The sequence below is a fragment of the Pinus tabuliformis genome, chromosome X, assembly GCF_031772625.1.
Source record: "Pinus tabuliformis cultivar Carrire ecotype Pingquan chromosome X, CPIR1, whole genome shotgun sequence".
NCBI classification, from domain to species: domain Eukaryota; kingdom Viridiplantae; phylum Streptophyta; class Pinopsida; order Pinales; family Pinaceae; genus Pinus; species Pinus tabuliformis.
This window is the reverse complement of record NC_142308.1, coordinates 836,569,635-836,582,020: the sequence shown is the minus strand read 5'-3', so window position 1 is coordinate 836,582,020 and position 12,386 is coordinate 836,569,635.

The following is a 12,386-nucleotide window of genomic DNA, read 5'->3' as shown; positions in this document are numbered from 1 at the left end:
ATTTCTATGCTCATTGCCAGAAATTTGGAATGGTTTAGTTATGGCCATTAGTAACTCTGTCTCTAGATATAGTACTTTAAAGTTTGATGATGTTGTCGGTGCAATCCTTAGCAAGGAATGCGACGGAAAAGCTTTGGTGAGACATCAGGCAATGCTTTGATTGTAGAGACTAGGGGAAGAAATATGGAAAGAGGAAAGAGCCCAGGATATCACAGTAAGTCAAGGAAAGGTAGATCCAAGTCCAGATCGGGGATAGTGTGCTGGAAATGCAGGAAGAAGGACACCTGAGGAAAGACTGCAAGTCTCGGAAGGGAAAAGAAGGAGACATGCAACAATAAAATAATCATGAAGTGAATGTGACAGGTGACGTGTTGCAAGATGATTTGTTTCTTTCATTAGAAAATATTATTGATGCCTGGGTGGTAATTTCAGGGGCCTCATTCCATGCCACACCTGATAGGAGAATTTTTCATGATTATGTTCAAGGAGATTGTGGACAGGTTTGATTGGGTGATGATAAACCCTGGAAAATCATTGGAATGGTTACAGTTTTCATAAAATAGAAAAATCGAAATCAATGGTCATTGAAGGAGGTAAGGCATGTTCCAGATCTGAAGAAAAATATGATTTCAATAGGGTAGTTGGGAGGTGAAGGCTGTGTAACTAATTTTACAGATAAAACCTGGAAGGTCACTAAAGTAGAAAAGGTTGGTACATTGTATTTATTCAATGGTATTTCTAATTATGTTAATGCTTTAACCTCTACAGGAGAAGATACGTCATTGTAGCATCATAGGCTCAGGCACATGAGTGAGAAGGGGATGCAGATTCTTCACTCAAAAAATTTGTTGCCAGGTTTGAAGCATGTTGATTTAAAATTCTATGAGAATTGTGTTTATGGAAAACAAAAGAGTTTCAGATTCCTCAGAGTTGGGAAAGAAAAGAAGAGAGAAAAATTAGAGCTTGTGCATACAGATGTATGAGGACTTTCTCAGGTATCATATCTTGGTGTCTCTCATTATTATGTTACATTTATTGATGATGCAACTAGAAAAATGTGGATTTATTGTATTCGAAATAAATCTGATGTATTTGATACTTTCAAGAAATGGAAATCTTTGGTTGAAAATGAGACAGGAAAAAGGTTGAAGTGTCTCAGATCAGACAATGGAAGTGAATATTGTAGCAAAGAGTTTGATATGTACTTTTTAGAGAATTGAATTCACAGAGAGAAAATAGTTCCAGGAACACCACAAGAAAATGGTGTGTCAGAAAGGATGAATAGGACAATCATGGAGCATGCAAGGTGCATGAGATTGCATGCAGGATTTCCTTCGTTTTGCGCAGATGTTGTAGATACTATTGTTTATCTAATAAATAGAGGGCCTTCAAGTTCCTTGGATGGTGGTATTCCAAAGGAGGCATGGACAGGTAAAAAGGTAATTTTTAAAGACTTTTGGTTGTGAATCCTTTGTCCATATTAATAAAGAAAATATAGCAAAGCTTGAAGAAAAATCAAAGAAATGTACATTTATTGGATATGGTGTTAATTATTATGTCTATCTCTTTTATGATTATGGAAAAAACAAAATCATTAGGAGCAGATATGTCATATTCAATGAAAAGGTTTTGTATAAGGATCAGATGCAGGAAAAGAAACAGGAAAAAGAAAATAGAGAATACACAGTGATGAAATCACAGAAAAATTGATGGTGCCTGAAAATCATAATGATCAACAACCAGAACAAATACAACAACCACAATAGCAACAAGCACCTCAAACACCTGAAAGTGGTGTTAGAAGATCTACCAGGATAAGTAGACCCCCTGAACAATACTCTCCTTCATTATATTATGTATTGTTGGCTGATTTTGGTGAACCAGAATTTTATGAAGAAGAAATGCAGGTAGAAACCAAGAAGAAGTGGGAAAAAGCTGTAAAAGAAGAGATGGACTCCTTACACATAACCAGACTTGGGACTTAGTTAGTTTACCTACAAATAAAATAGCATTGCAAAATAAATGGGTTTACAGGTTGAAGGAAGAAGATGGAGGTACAAAAAGGTATAAATATAGACTTGTGGTGAAAGGGTTTGCGCAGAAAAATGGTATAGAATTTGATGAGATATTTCCCCCTGTCGTTAAAATGACTTCAATCAGAACTATTTTAAGTCTAGTAGCAATTGAAGATTTGAATCTTGTGCAATTAGATATAAAGACAACCTTTCACCATGGGGATTTGGAGGAAGAGATATATATGAAGTGACCACAAGGATATGAGGTAAAAGGGAAGGCGAAACTAGTGTGCATGTTGAAGAAGAGCCTATATGACAAAAAACATGCTCCAAGGTAGTGGTATCTAAAATTTGACAAGTTTATGTCTGAACAAGGTTATACTAGATGTCACTCTAATCATTGTGTTTTGTTGGCTTGTTGGGGCCTGACCCAAGTTCAGAAGTGATTTAGCCAAACAAATCCCAAAACTACCAGCCCTTTCGCCAACAGTTCGCACACTGCGGACTGAGGTCTCACCCGAGGTAGTATGGGAGGGTGCTGGAACCAGGTTTCCGCACCCTAGGGATGTCTTGATGAAGCCTAGGAAGTTCGCAATTTGAACTTGCGCGCTTGCACTGTTCCGAGCAACCGTCTGTCCTTCGCAACTTGTGTGACTGCTTCTGTGCAGCTCTGTAAAGAGTGTGAAGAGGTGCTATCTAGATCGTTTATCCTTACTGTGCAATTATTATAGATCTTGACTTAATTGTGTGTACCCAATATTCTCATTAACCATTCAACATTCATAACAAGTGCGCACAAACATAAAACTGTAGCGAGATGCATAAATATAATAGAATCATAAACACAGTATTTCAAAATCTACTTATCTTTTATTAATCCTTTGTTCTAGTACAATCCCAACTCCTCCTTGCACACCCAGCTGCAAGGGTCTGCGCACATAGCTGCAGGGGTCCACGCACACAGCTGCAGACTCTACCAGGCCTCTACGGACACAGCTGTAGAGCCTCTTCCTACTACTACAACCCAAGACTTGAACTTACAGACTCAAAGCTAATTCATCATCCAAGAACACCATAAGACTTAAGACTCCCTTTTCACTTAGAGCCTCGCTCTATTTATACAATTCCATGGTCTGCGAACCATGAGTAAGCCGACATACTTTACATTAAATTATATTATTTTAGGGCAGACAACCCTAGACTCTCACACTCCATGCCCACCTTTCGTGGGGTCTTTACATTGCACTTGACCAAAATTTAGGCTTCACACACGAAAAACTCGCTATGGGGGAATCCGCTACCCAACAGACACCCAACACAATCGTCGTGACTTGTCCTCGAGTCACTCTGCGGGCACAGTGATCTTTGTGTGAAGTCCATCTAGCTATGCATGTGCTACGCAAAGGTCCGTAGCGCACTGCTCTACCATCCACTGGATTCGTTCTACTCACTCGGCGGAATGCTCATTGTCAGGGTCACATCCCTGTCTCAGTTCACGCATCACTTTCATTTGCATGAGTTTTCCTTTGATATCGACTGTGATGAGGAAGGCCTCATCAATCTAAGGATGGATGTGTGCTTTAAGTACTGCCTCTTTTTAGCGCTCTGCATCCACTTGTTCCTTCAATGCCTTTTCTTATTGTAACCTTGCAAGCCGCTGTGTTAGGACCACTATCTATGTCATCCTGCGCACACTATCATGTTGCATTGGAATCTCCTGCACTTCTGTTTCCACCTATTGTATGGTGGGGTCCTCCTGTAAGGTTGTGAGGACCCCAAAGGATTCTTCCAACAACGTGGTGCAGCTCTGCACTGCCTGTTCAATTTCTTCCAACCCTTTTTGGATATTGTTAGCGTGTTGTTCTTTGACTTCTGGGGGTGTGGAGGGCAGCACATTCAATCACAGCTCAACAATTTGAAGGTTGAGGTCCAGCTAGATCCTCGTAGCTTCCTCCTTTGCCTCGTAGAATCCACTAGCCAACTTGTGGATCTGCATTCCTACTGGAAGATCTATCGCAATTTCCAGTTTTGGGACACGGAGACATGCTTCCTCTATGATCTGCTTCAACTGCTGGTTCTGAGCCACCACTTTATCACAATGTAGGCTAAGCTGTTCGATGTTGATTCATTGTTCACTTAGCATTTGTAGTGCGCATCCCTCCCTAGTGCGGAGTTCTATCATCGCTCTATCCTGTAGCTGGTATAAAGTATCCTGTGGAAGCGCAGCTAAGTTTAGGTCAAGTCCCTTGATCCGTCCTACCATGGCTCTATCCTCCATGTTGTCCACTGTTAGTGCTCCTTCTAGCAACATGACGGTGTTGGCCATTTTGGCCCATAACAACTGCTCTGTTGCCGATGCTCCTGTGGCACTATAGACAGCTATCGTTCCTTCTTATGGGAGTTGCACCTGAAGTCCCTACAGTTGTGTCATGAGTGCCCCTAACACATTCTACTGCTCCGTCATTGCTTCTTGGAGAACCTCCCTAGTGACCTCACGAATTGTGTCACCAACATCACATAGATCACCCTCGATCAGTGTAATAGCCTCCCCATCCAATCTGGAAGCCTTGGTCTTCTTCCGTGGCCCTGTTCGCTCCATCTTGCACAGCCGTTTCAATTGTGTAGAGGTGGTGCTTGGGTCCGCACCTTCTGCCATATCATCTGTCCCATGTCCCGTGGTCAGGTTCAGTCCTCTTTCCTCCTATGTCGTGGTGGCCCCAGCTGCTACTGTTGTTCCAGCAGCCTTGGTATGTTTTGCAACGACATTTGCTACCTCGCAGGAAGCCCTTACCTCAACTAACTGCTCTTTCTGCTTCTATTGTGCCAACAGCTTGGTAGCATCCTTCTGTCATTGTATTGCTGCCTCATCGTGTGCTGTGAGGTCTGGGGCGTGCAATTTTGGTGGCCATGAGTTGAGCACCACAAAAATAGCATCATCAATTGCGATGAATGGGAGTTTGGTCCAGTTCTGCTCTGGATCCTTCCACACAGTGATATACACGTTGTGCATATCTGCCTTAAAGTCTGAAAAGCTTTGCAGATTGTCATATACTGTGGGTGATAGGCGCGATCGTTTGTGGATCCATAGCCATATGCTTTCCTCCATGAGTATCTAGAAGATCTTGATCTCGTGGATGCACGTGCCGTGCCTTGTCGCCCAGAGCGACGCATATTTCGTTGCCTCTGGCAGGTCCTGGTCAAGGGGAGGAAACTGACTGTCCTCCGGCAATTCCCCTGCAACCAACAAGATGGATAAGAGAAACCATGAATAGTGGAAGGCTTTACCTTGCTCCTGAGCCTCCTTACAGTTCGTCAGGAACTCCTTGTAGAGGAAATGTACCCCCTCGGCACATTGTTTGGCTAGCACGATGACCATTGCTGGTACCTCATTGCCACAACATTTTCTCATCACTTTTCCTGCCAGCAGCTGAGTGGCGACGCGCACCCCTTTGTCCTGAATGCTAGTAATCACATAGCCCCTCTGATTCTTCTCCAACTTGTATTTCTTCTTCATGGCTTCGGCGAGCGCCAAGTCTCCACTTTGGCCAACTATTTCCGTGGGGTTCCTTCCCATACAGGGAAGGTTTGAAATCCTATGAATCAACTTTGATGTAATGGGAATCGGCTCCTCCAGCCACAAGTACCCCTCATGCACTAGGCAAAGCAGTGGCCTAATGACAAATATTGTGATTGGTGCCCAGTGAAAATTCAAAATCCATAGTAGGTGGAGTAGCCTAGCCTCCTCCACCCCACACAACCATTTCCATGGCTGCAGCACTGTAACTACCCCCTCCTTGCATTGTTTCATAAGTTGGCTAGTCTCCAAATGTGGGAACTTTTCACTGTCCGCAAGGTCCCAATCTTCAAATTTCATCATGGGTACGTGGCCCAAGACTGAACCCTCAAATAAAATTCCATCTAGGAGGAGTGGGGTTTCGAGTGCGTTCTTAACAGTATCCATGTCCTTGGGCACTTTTGCTTTCCCTTTCAGTGGGGGGACATATTTGGGCAGTTTTGCTGCAGCATGCATTGGATGAATGTCTTCCTCCACTTCTTCGTTTGGTTCAATTTCTTCTACAAAGGCTTGAGGATCCTCCTCCTCATCATCTATCTCAATATTAACTGTCTTGCCCTTATCTTCCATAGTCAGTTTGCAGAACAGTGGATTTTTCGGAGACATACGGACCGATCCTACTACCTATGTATCCTTTTTGGGCCTCAGTGTCCGGGGCGATTTAGGTATTTCTGGTACATCCCCTATCGGCAGTGTAGAGCTCTGTGTGGATCCCTTGGATGTTGACATCATTTTGATCAGGGAATCTGTGTCTCTTTCGGCAATGTTTTAAACCATGGACTTGCCCTCACAACCTTCAAATCTGTTAAGTTCATCCCCAATTGATAACTCAACAACTGAATTCTCAAAATGTCAAGGGTTGTTCGGTGGAGAGCCACCTATGATTTATAGGCATTTTTGAATTCAAATTCGACCGTTCTCCCCTTATTCAGCTCATTAATGTGAGATTAGCAGTAGTTAGCCTCAAATCTAGTTCTAACTTCGTGTCTTAATTTCCTGTCACCCACTCCTCGTTACCTTAAATTGGCCATCTTGTCATGAACAGTGACTTCAACGGTCACTTCCCAACCTACCCACACGGTAGCACAACCCCTTGTGCGCGGATGTGACCCATGTGTCATACTGAACCTGCATGCAACCTCCTTATTGTGCAGTGCCCATACACACTCTTTTATAGTCCCGTGATCTCTTTCAACTGCTTGGAGCACTGAGACAGAGCTTCCTATGAATAGTCAAGTGGTTGCACCACCAGTGTGAGGCTTCGAGTCACCTTCCATTTCAGTCCGTGAGCCTTCCTTAGCTACCCTCACACCAATCAGCACCCCGTGTTCTTCCTTAGACAGTGTGCTCCCCTGGTTACCTTATCTGATAAGGTGCAGTCGTAGACATGGTAGAAGAGCCAGAAATTCTCAGTGACAATCATCTAATGTGAGGGTATGGCTGCCCGTATCTTGTCCTATCCTTCTATTGACTTGACATGTTTGCGCAATTTCGGTTTCGAGTTTTCTGATTTCTGCGTCCTTTAACATGCTTTTCTGCTTCAGTTGTACCCACTTTTCTTCGATTTTGCAAAGCTAAAGGTTCCCTCGCCGAAGGGCTTCTTGAATTTACCTATGTTCATCCTCGCATGGCTACATAATCCCTTCGTTCTAGTCCTTACGTGTTGTCCCAACTGTGGGAGTTGTTTTAGGGGGATTCTTCTCTACTCTCATGGTTTCATCTCTTTTTGTTAGTGCTGGGATCAATTTCATGCTCCGGTTTTCACTTATAGCCCTATAGGCCCATTGAACTGCTAGTACGCGTAGGTCCTAGTCAGTTCGTCTCGCCTGGTAAATTCTGTTCATGATTCCGCATAGCTTTTTGAATGCTTCGACATGGGATATTTATGGTGCACATCACTTTTCCTGCTGCTACATCTAGTTCTAATTTTCAATCCTTAGTCTGGGATGTGCTTGCACAGCACACTTCTGCACCCATCGACACAAGTGGGTGCGCAAGCTACTTCGTCCTGGCTACCCAGCTCTCATTCGACGTTGGGGACTTCCAAACTGTAAGCACATCCATCTTCTACATTCGTGCCAATTTCCAATGGTTTTCTGATGTGCACTCCACCATCATGTAGGTGTTGCACACATCACCCATTCCATCGCATCGTACCGTTTCTGTTCTAGTACTGCACTTTCAACTTTGTCCAGGAATTCATCCACCGCAGTCACCCCATCATATGTTGGTAGTTCCCTTGATTTTGTCATCATGCGATGCAGTGATTTAATCATCATATTTCAATTCAGCATTGTCACTTCGTGCAACCAGTTCTGCCAACATTCTACTTCTTCATCTAAATCCAAAGTACAAGAGCTTTCGTGCTCCCATGAAATTCTCCCATATGCAATTGGATTCACCCGATCCTGGTCTTGTGACGTTATCTAGTAAATACAATCCAGCTCATCATCGCTTTCATCGTGGCACACCGGTTCAGTGTAGCACACTCCTTCAGCTGGGTCTAGCGGAACTAATATGCGTAGGGACTTTTTCTCAAATATCATATTCCGCTTCTTCAAGTTAATGACTCCATTCATATTAGTGGCCCAGTCTATTCCTAGCAACGTGGGATATAGATCGCTGTCATAAAAAATCTCCATTACTTCAAGGTCTGTCTGCGTGCTCGCGCCTTCGATATCAACTATTACCCCTTGCAACCTTCCCATGGGAAAAATCTTCTGTTGGTTCACCATTCATAATTGAATAGGGGACCACTGTAATGCAGGCCTACCCATGCGTTTCCATGCTTGCTTTGGTAACACATTCGTGTCCGAAGCCAGGTCTAGGATTACCTGATCCATTTCGTACTTGCCAATCTGCGCCGTCAATCACATTTCCCTCCCGGTGTGCACTGCATGCTTTCCCAGTTTCCAGACTACACGCGGTTCTCTTGACCCCGCACACCTATTGATCAACTCCTATAGTCCCTTAACTGCCTTATTGTCATGCAGTAGTTTCATGCACATCTCTAAAAAGTTAGTAAGCATAGAAGGATCCATTCCTAGATCTGGTTGATCCTTACTACCTGAAGTATAGGCTTCCGCGAAGCTCTTCTTAGCTTTCATGAAAGTCTCCTTTGCACGTTCTAAGTCAAAATCAAGTTCATTTGTAGGAGCCTTGCGAACCCATGTATCCTCCTCGGGCTGCTTCCCCTTATCTTCCCCTATGGTCACATCGCTTCTGAGCATCATGTTCACATTTGGGTCTTCTTCGCATGGTTCAGACCTCATCATTTGGATATTCTGAGTTGGAGTAGGCTGGAGTACCCCTTTCTTGCGCATCTGTGCGATCAACATAGGACAATATACCATTTCATGATCAAACTGAGCACAGTATGAACAAGATACTTTCATCGGGTTGGTACAATCGTGGGCATAGCGCCTTGGTCGTCCGCAATTGTGGAAAATTAACTGTCTGCGGCCCCTTCCTGGCCCCATTCCTCCTCATTCTTGACCATGCCCCTGAAATCCAACGTGCACCATCCCTACAGCTGGTCAAGGCCTCGCATTTCTATCTGCATTCTATAGGCTAAGGTCTGATCCATCATTAACTTGTAGATGCGACAAGTACACTCGTTGTGGCCCACTGATCTACAAAAATTACAAAACAACTGCTAGGGAGTCTGTGTATACTTCTGCAACAAATGACAGTTATTCGTCATGTGTCTGCCTCCTATCTGAGAGATCGTGCACCATAGCGTGGGTGCCACACTTGGCCCTGCCCGTGCCTCTGGTCTCGATGACATTGGCCCCCCTCCTGCTAAGTAGTTCACAAATACTAGACTATGGTCTTTGTCATGGCCTTGGAATTTTCATTTTATGCACCACACTTCCTCGCGCGCCTTTGGTCGCGGTGCCCTATCCTGCTTCAAGATCTACATTTCCAAGCAGAGATTTTGTAGTTGCACGTGGATTTGTTGAACACCCAGGCCCGGATCCTGTATCTGTGTCTCATGCAACCTCATCACCATTTCCAATGCTTTAGCCTGGGTTGAAATCTTCTGCTGTGATAGCGCCGTCCTTAGGTGCGGTGTCAAATATACCACAAACCATGCACGGTGCTACGCATCCATTAGTGTCATATTAGCCTCACAGATCATACTCTTTAGCCACTGATCCAGATCCCAGGGGGTCTTGCCTGGAAGCATCGCGATCTCTTTAAATTTGATGATTGACTATGTCTCTAATTCGGCTGGCTGAATTCTCTGTTCAACGCATTCTGGATCTCTGTTGTTCCTGCATTTGGGTGATCATTAGAGTGCTTAATATACCATGTCAACATGTGATCCTACAGTGTGCTCACCAATGTTTCCTTCTTAATGTTATTTTCTGTAACCCATTGTGCTTCCCACACCGCCCTTACCACGAACCAGAACTAGTCCGGATCCTCATTCCCTACTCCTCTGAATATTGGTAGCTTGATCGCGCTCGCCATGTTAAACTGTGGGTTTGGTGGAGGTGGGGGGGTGAAGATGGAGGTAAAGGAGGTGAAGCGGGTGGTGGCGTAACTAGAGGTGGTAACTACAGAATGCGCTGCCTTATCAAACTGACCCCACTTCTCAGAGAGACTCGAGCGAGCTCTTCCTCGCTCTCTCATGAAGGTGAAATTAAGGGACTGTTTCCAATTCTCTACTACCTCTGTAGATCTTTCTGCTCTGCATCATTCCAAACATTAATGTATTCGCATCACCTGTTTTTCACATAACAACATCTTAATCCAGGTATTCAAAGATTTAATGTACTTACCTCGCGGTCCCTTGAGAAAACATCTTTCTGCTTCACTGTAGCTCACGATCGTGTCTATCGAAAATTCAGTGATAAACCATCCTATTATCCGTTCGATCCAATGGTCCATAGCTTGTGCAATCTTATCTTCTGATGCCTCTATTCTGCACACTAACTCCGGAGTCCACACTATCAATTGGTTGAGCTTATACCTTCCCAGGCTGTCGGCTAACCTCGCTATCCACTCATATAGTTCAGAAGGAAAGGATGCGAAAATGATCTCGTGGATTTCCATATATACGTAGTGATCTAGCCACCTTTTCTCGAAAATCTGCATATTTTTGTTTTCCTGTGTCACGAACTCATGAAGCTTCTTGTCCAACCACTCTTCAATTTCCTTCTTTGTTGGGTTCCAATGACACGACATTAGACATCCCTTAGGTAGATCCTGGTCCCGGCAACGGAACCGTTTGTTGGCTTGTTGGGGGATGACCCAGGTTCAGAAGTGATTTAGCCAAAAAAATCCCAAAACTACCGGCCCTTTCGGCAACAATCCGCGATACGCAGACTGAGGTCTCACCCAAGGTAGTATGGGAGGGTGCTAGAACTAGGTTTCTGCACCCTAGGGATGTCTTGATGAAGTCTAGGAAGTTTGCGATCCAAACTCGTGCGCAACTTGTGCGACTATTTCCGCCCAACTCTGTAAAGAGCACAAGGAGGTGCTATCTAGATCTTTATCATTACTGTGCTATTATTATAGATCTTGACTTAATTGTGTGTACCCAATACTCTCATTAACCATTCAACATTCATAACAAGTGTGCACAAACATAAAACTATAGTGAGATGCATAAATATAACAGAAGCATAAACACATAGTATTTTAGAATCGACTTTTATTTTATTAATCCTCTATTCCAGTACAATCCCAACTCCACCCTGTGCACTCAGTTGTAGGGGTCCATGCACATAGTTGTGAACTCTACTAGGCCTCTGCGAACATAGCTGCAGAGCCTCTTCCTACTACTACAACCCAAGACTTGGACTTATAGACTCAGAGCTAATTCATCATCCAAGAACACCATAAGACTTAAGACTCCCTTTACACTTAGAGCCTCACTCTATTTATACAATCCCATGGTCCGCGGAACATGGGAAAGCCAACACACTTTACATTAAATTATATTATTTTAGGGTGGACAACCCTAGACTCTCATGCTCTGTGCTCGCCTTTCGCAGGGTCTTTACATTGCACTTGACCAAAATTTAGGCTTCACGCCCCAAAAACCCGCTATGGGGGGATCTGCTGCCCAACATGTTTATCTCAAAAGGAAAAATGATGGCAGTTATCTTATATTGTTATTGTATGTAGATGACATGCTTGTTGCAGGTTCAAACATGCAGGAAATAAATGTTGTCAAAAGAAAATTGGTGAATTCATTTACAACGAAGGATTTGGGTGCTGCGAAAAAAATCCTTGGTATGAGAATAACTAGAAATAGGAAGAATCGAAAATTAACATTGTCTTAGAGTGAGTACATAGAAAAGGTGTTAAAAAGATTTAATATGCAGAATCTAAAAACAACTAGTATACCTTTGGCTAGAAATTTCAAACTATGTAAGGAGGTGTGTCCCAATACTTAGGAAGAAATGGCTTATATGTCTAAAGTTCGATATGCATTAGCATTTGGAAGATCAACGTATGCAATGGTCTACACAAGGCCTGATATTGCATATGCAGTGGGAGTTGTAAATAGGTACATGAACAATCCAATGAAAGAAAATTGGATGGTGGTGAAGTGGATTCTTAGGTATTTGAGAGGTACCACAAATAAATCATTATGCTTTGGTGGTTCAAACATTTCTCTACATGGATATGTTGATGCAGATATGGCAGGTGATAGAGATAACAGGAGGAGCACCATAGGGTATGTGTTTATTGTAGGAGAAACAACTGTTAGTTGGGTTTCAAAATTTCAAAGTGTTGTCGCACTCTCAATGACAGAAGTAGAGTATGTTGCTACTACAGAG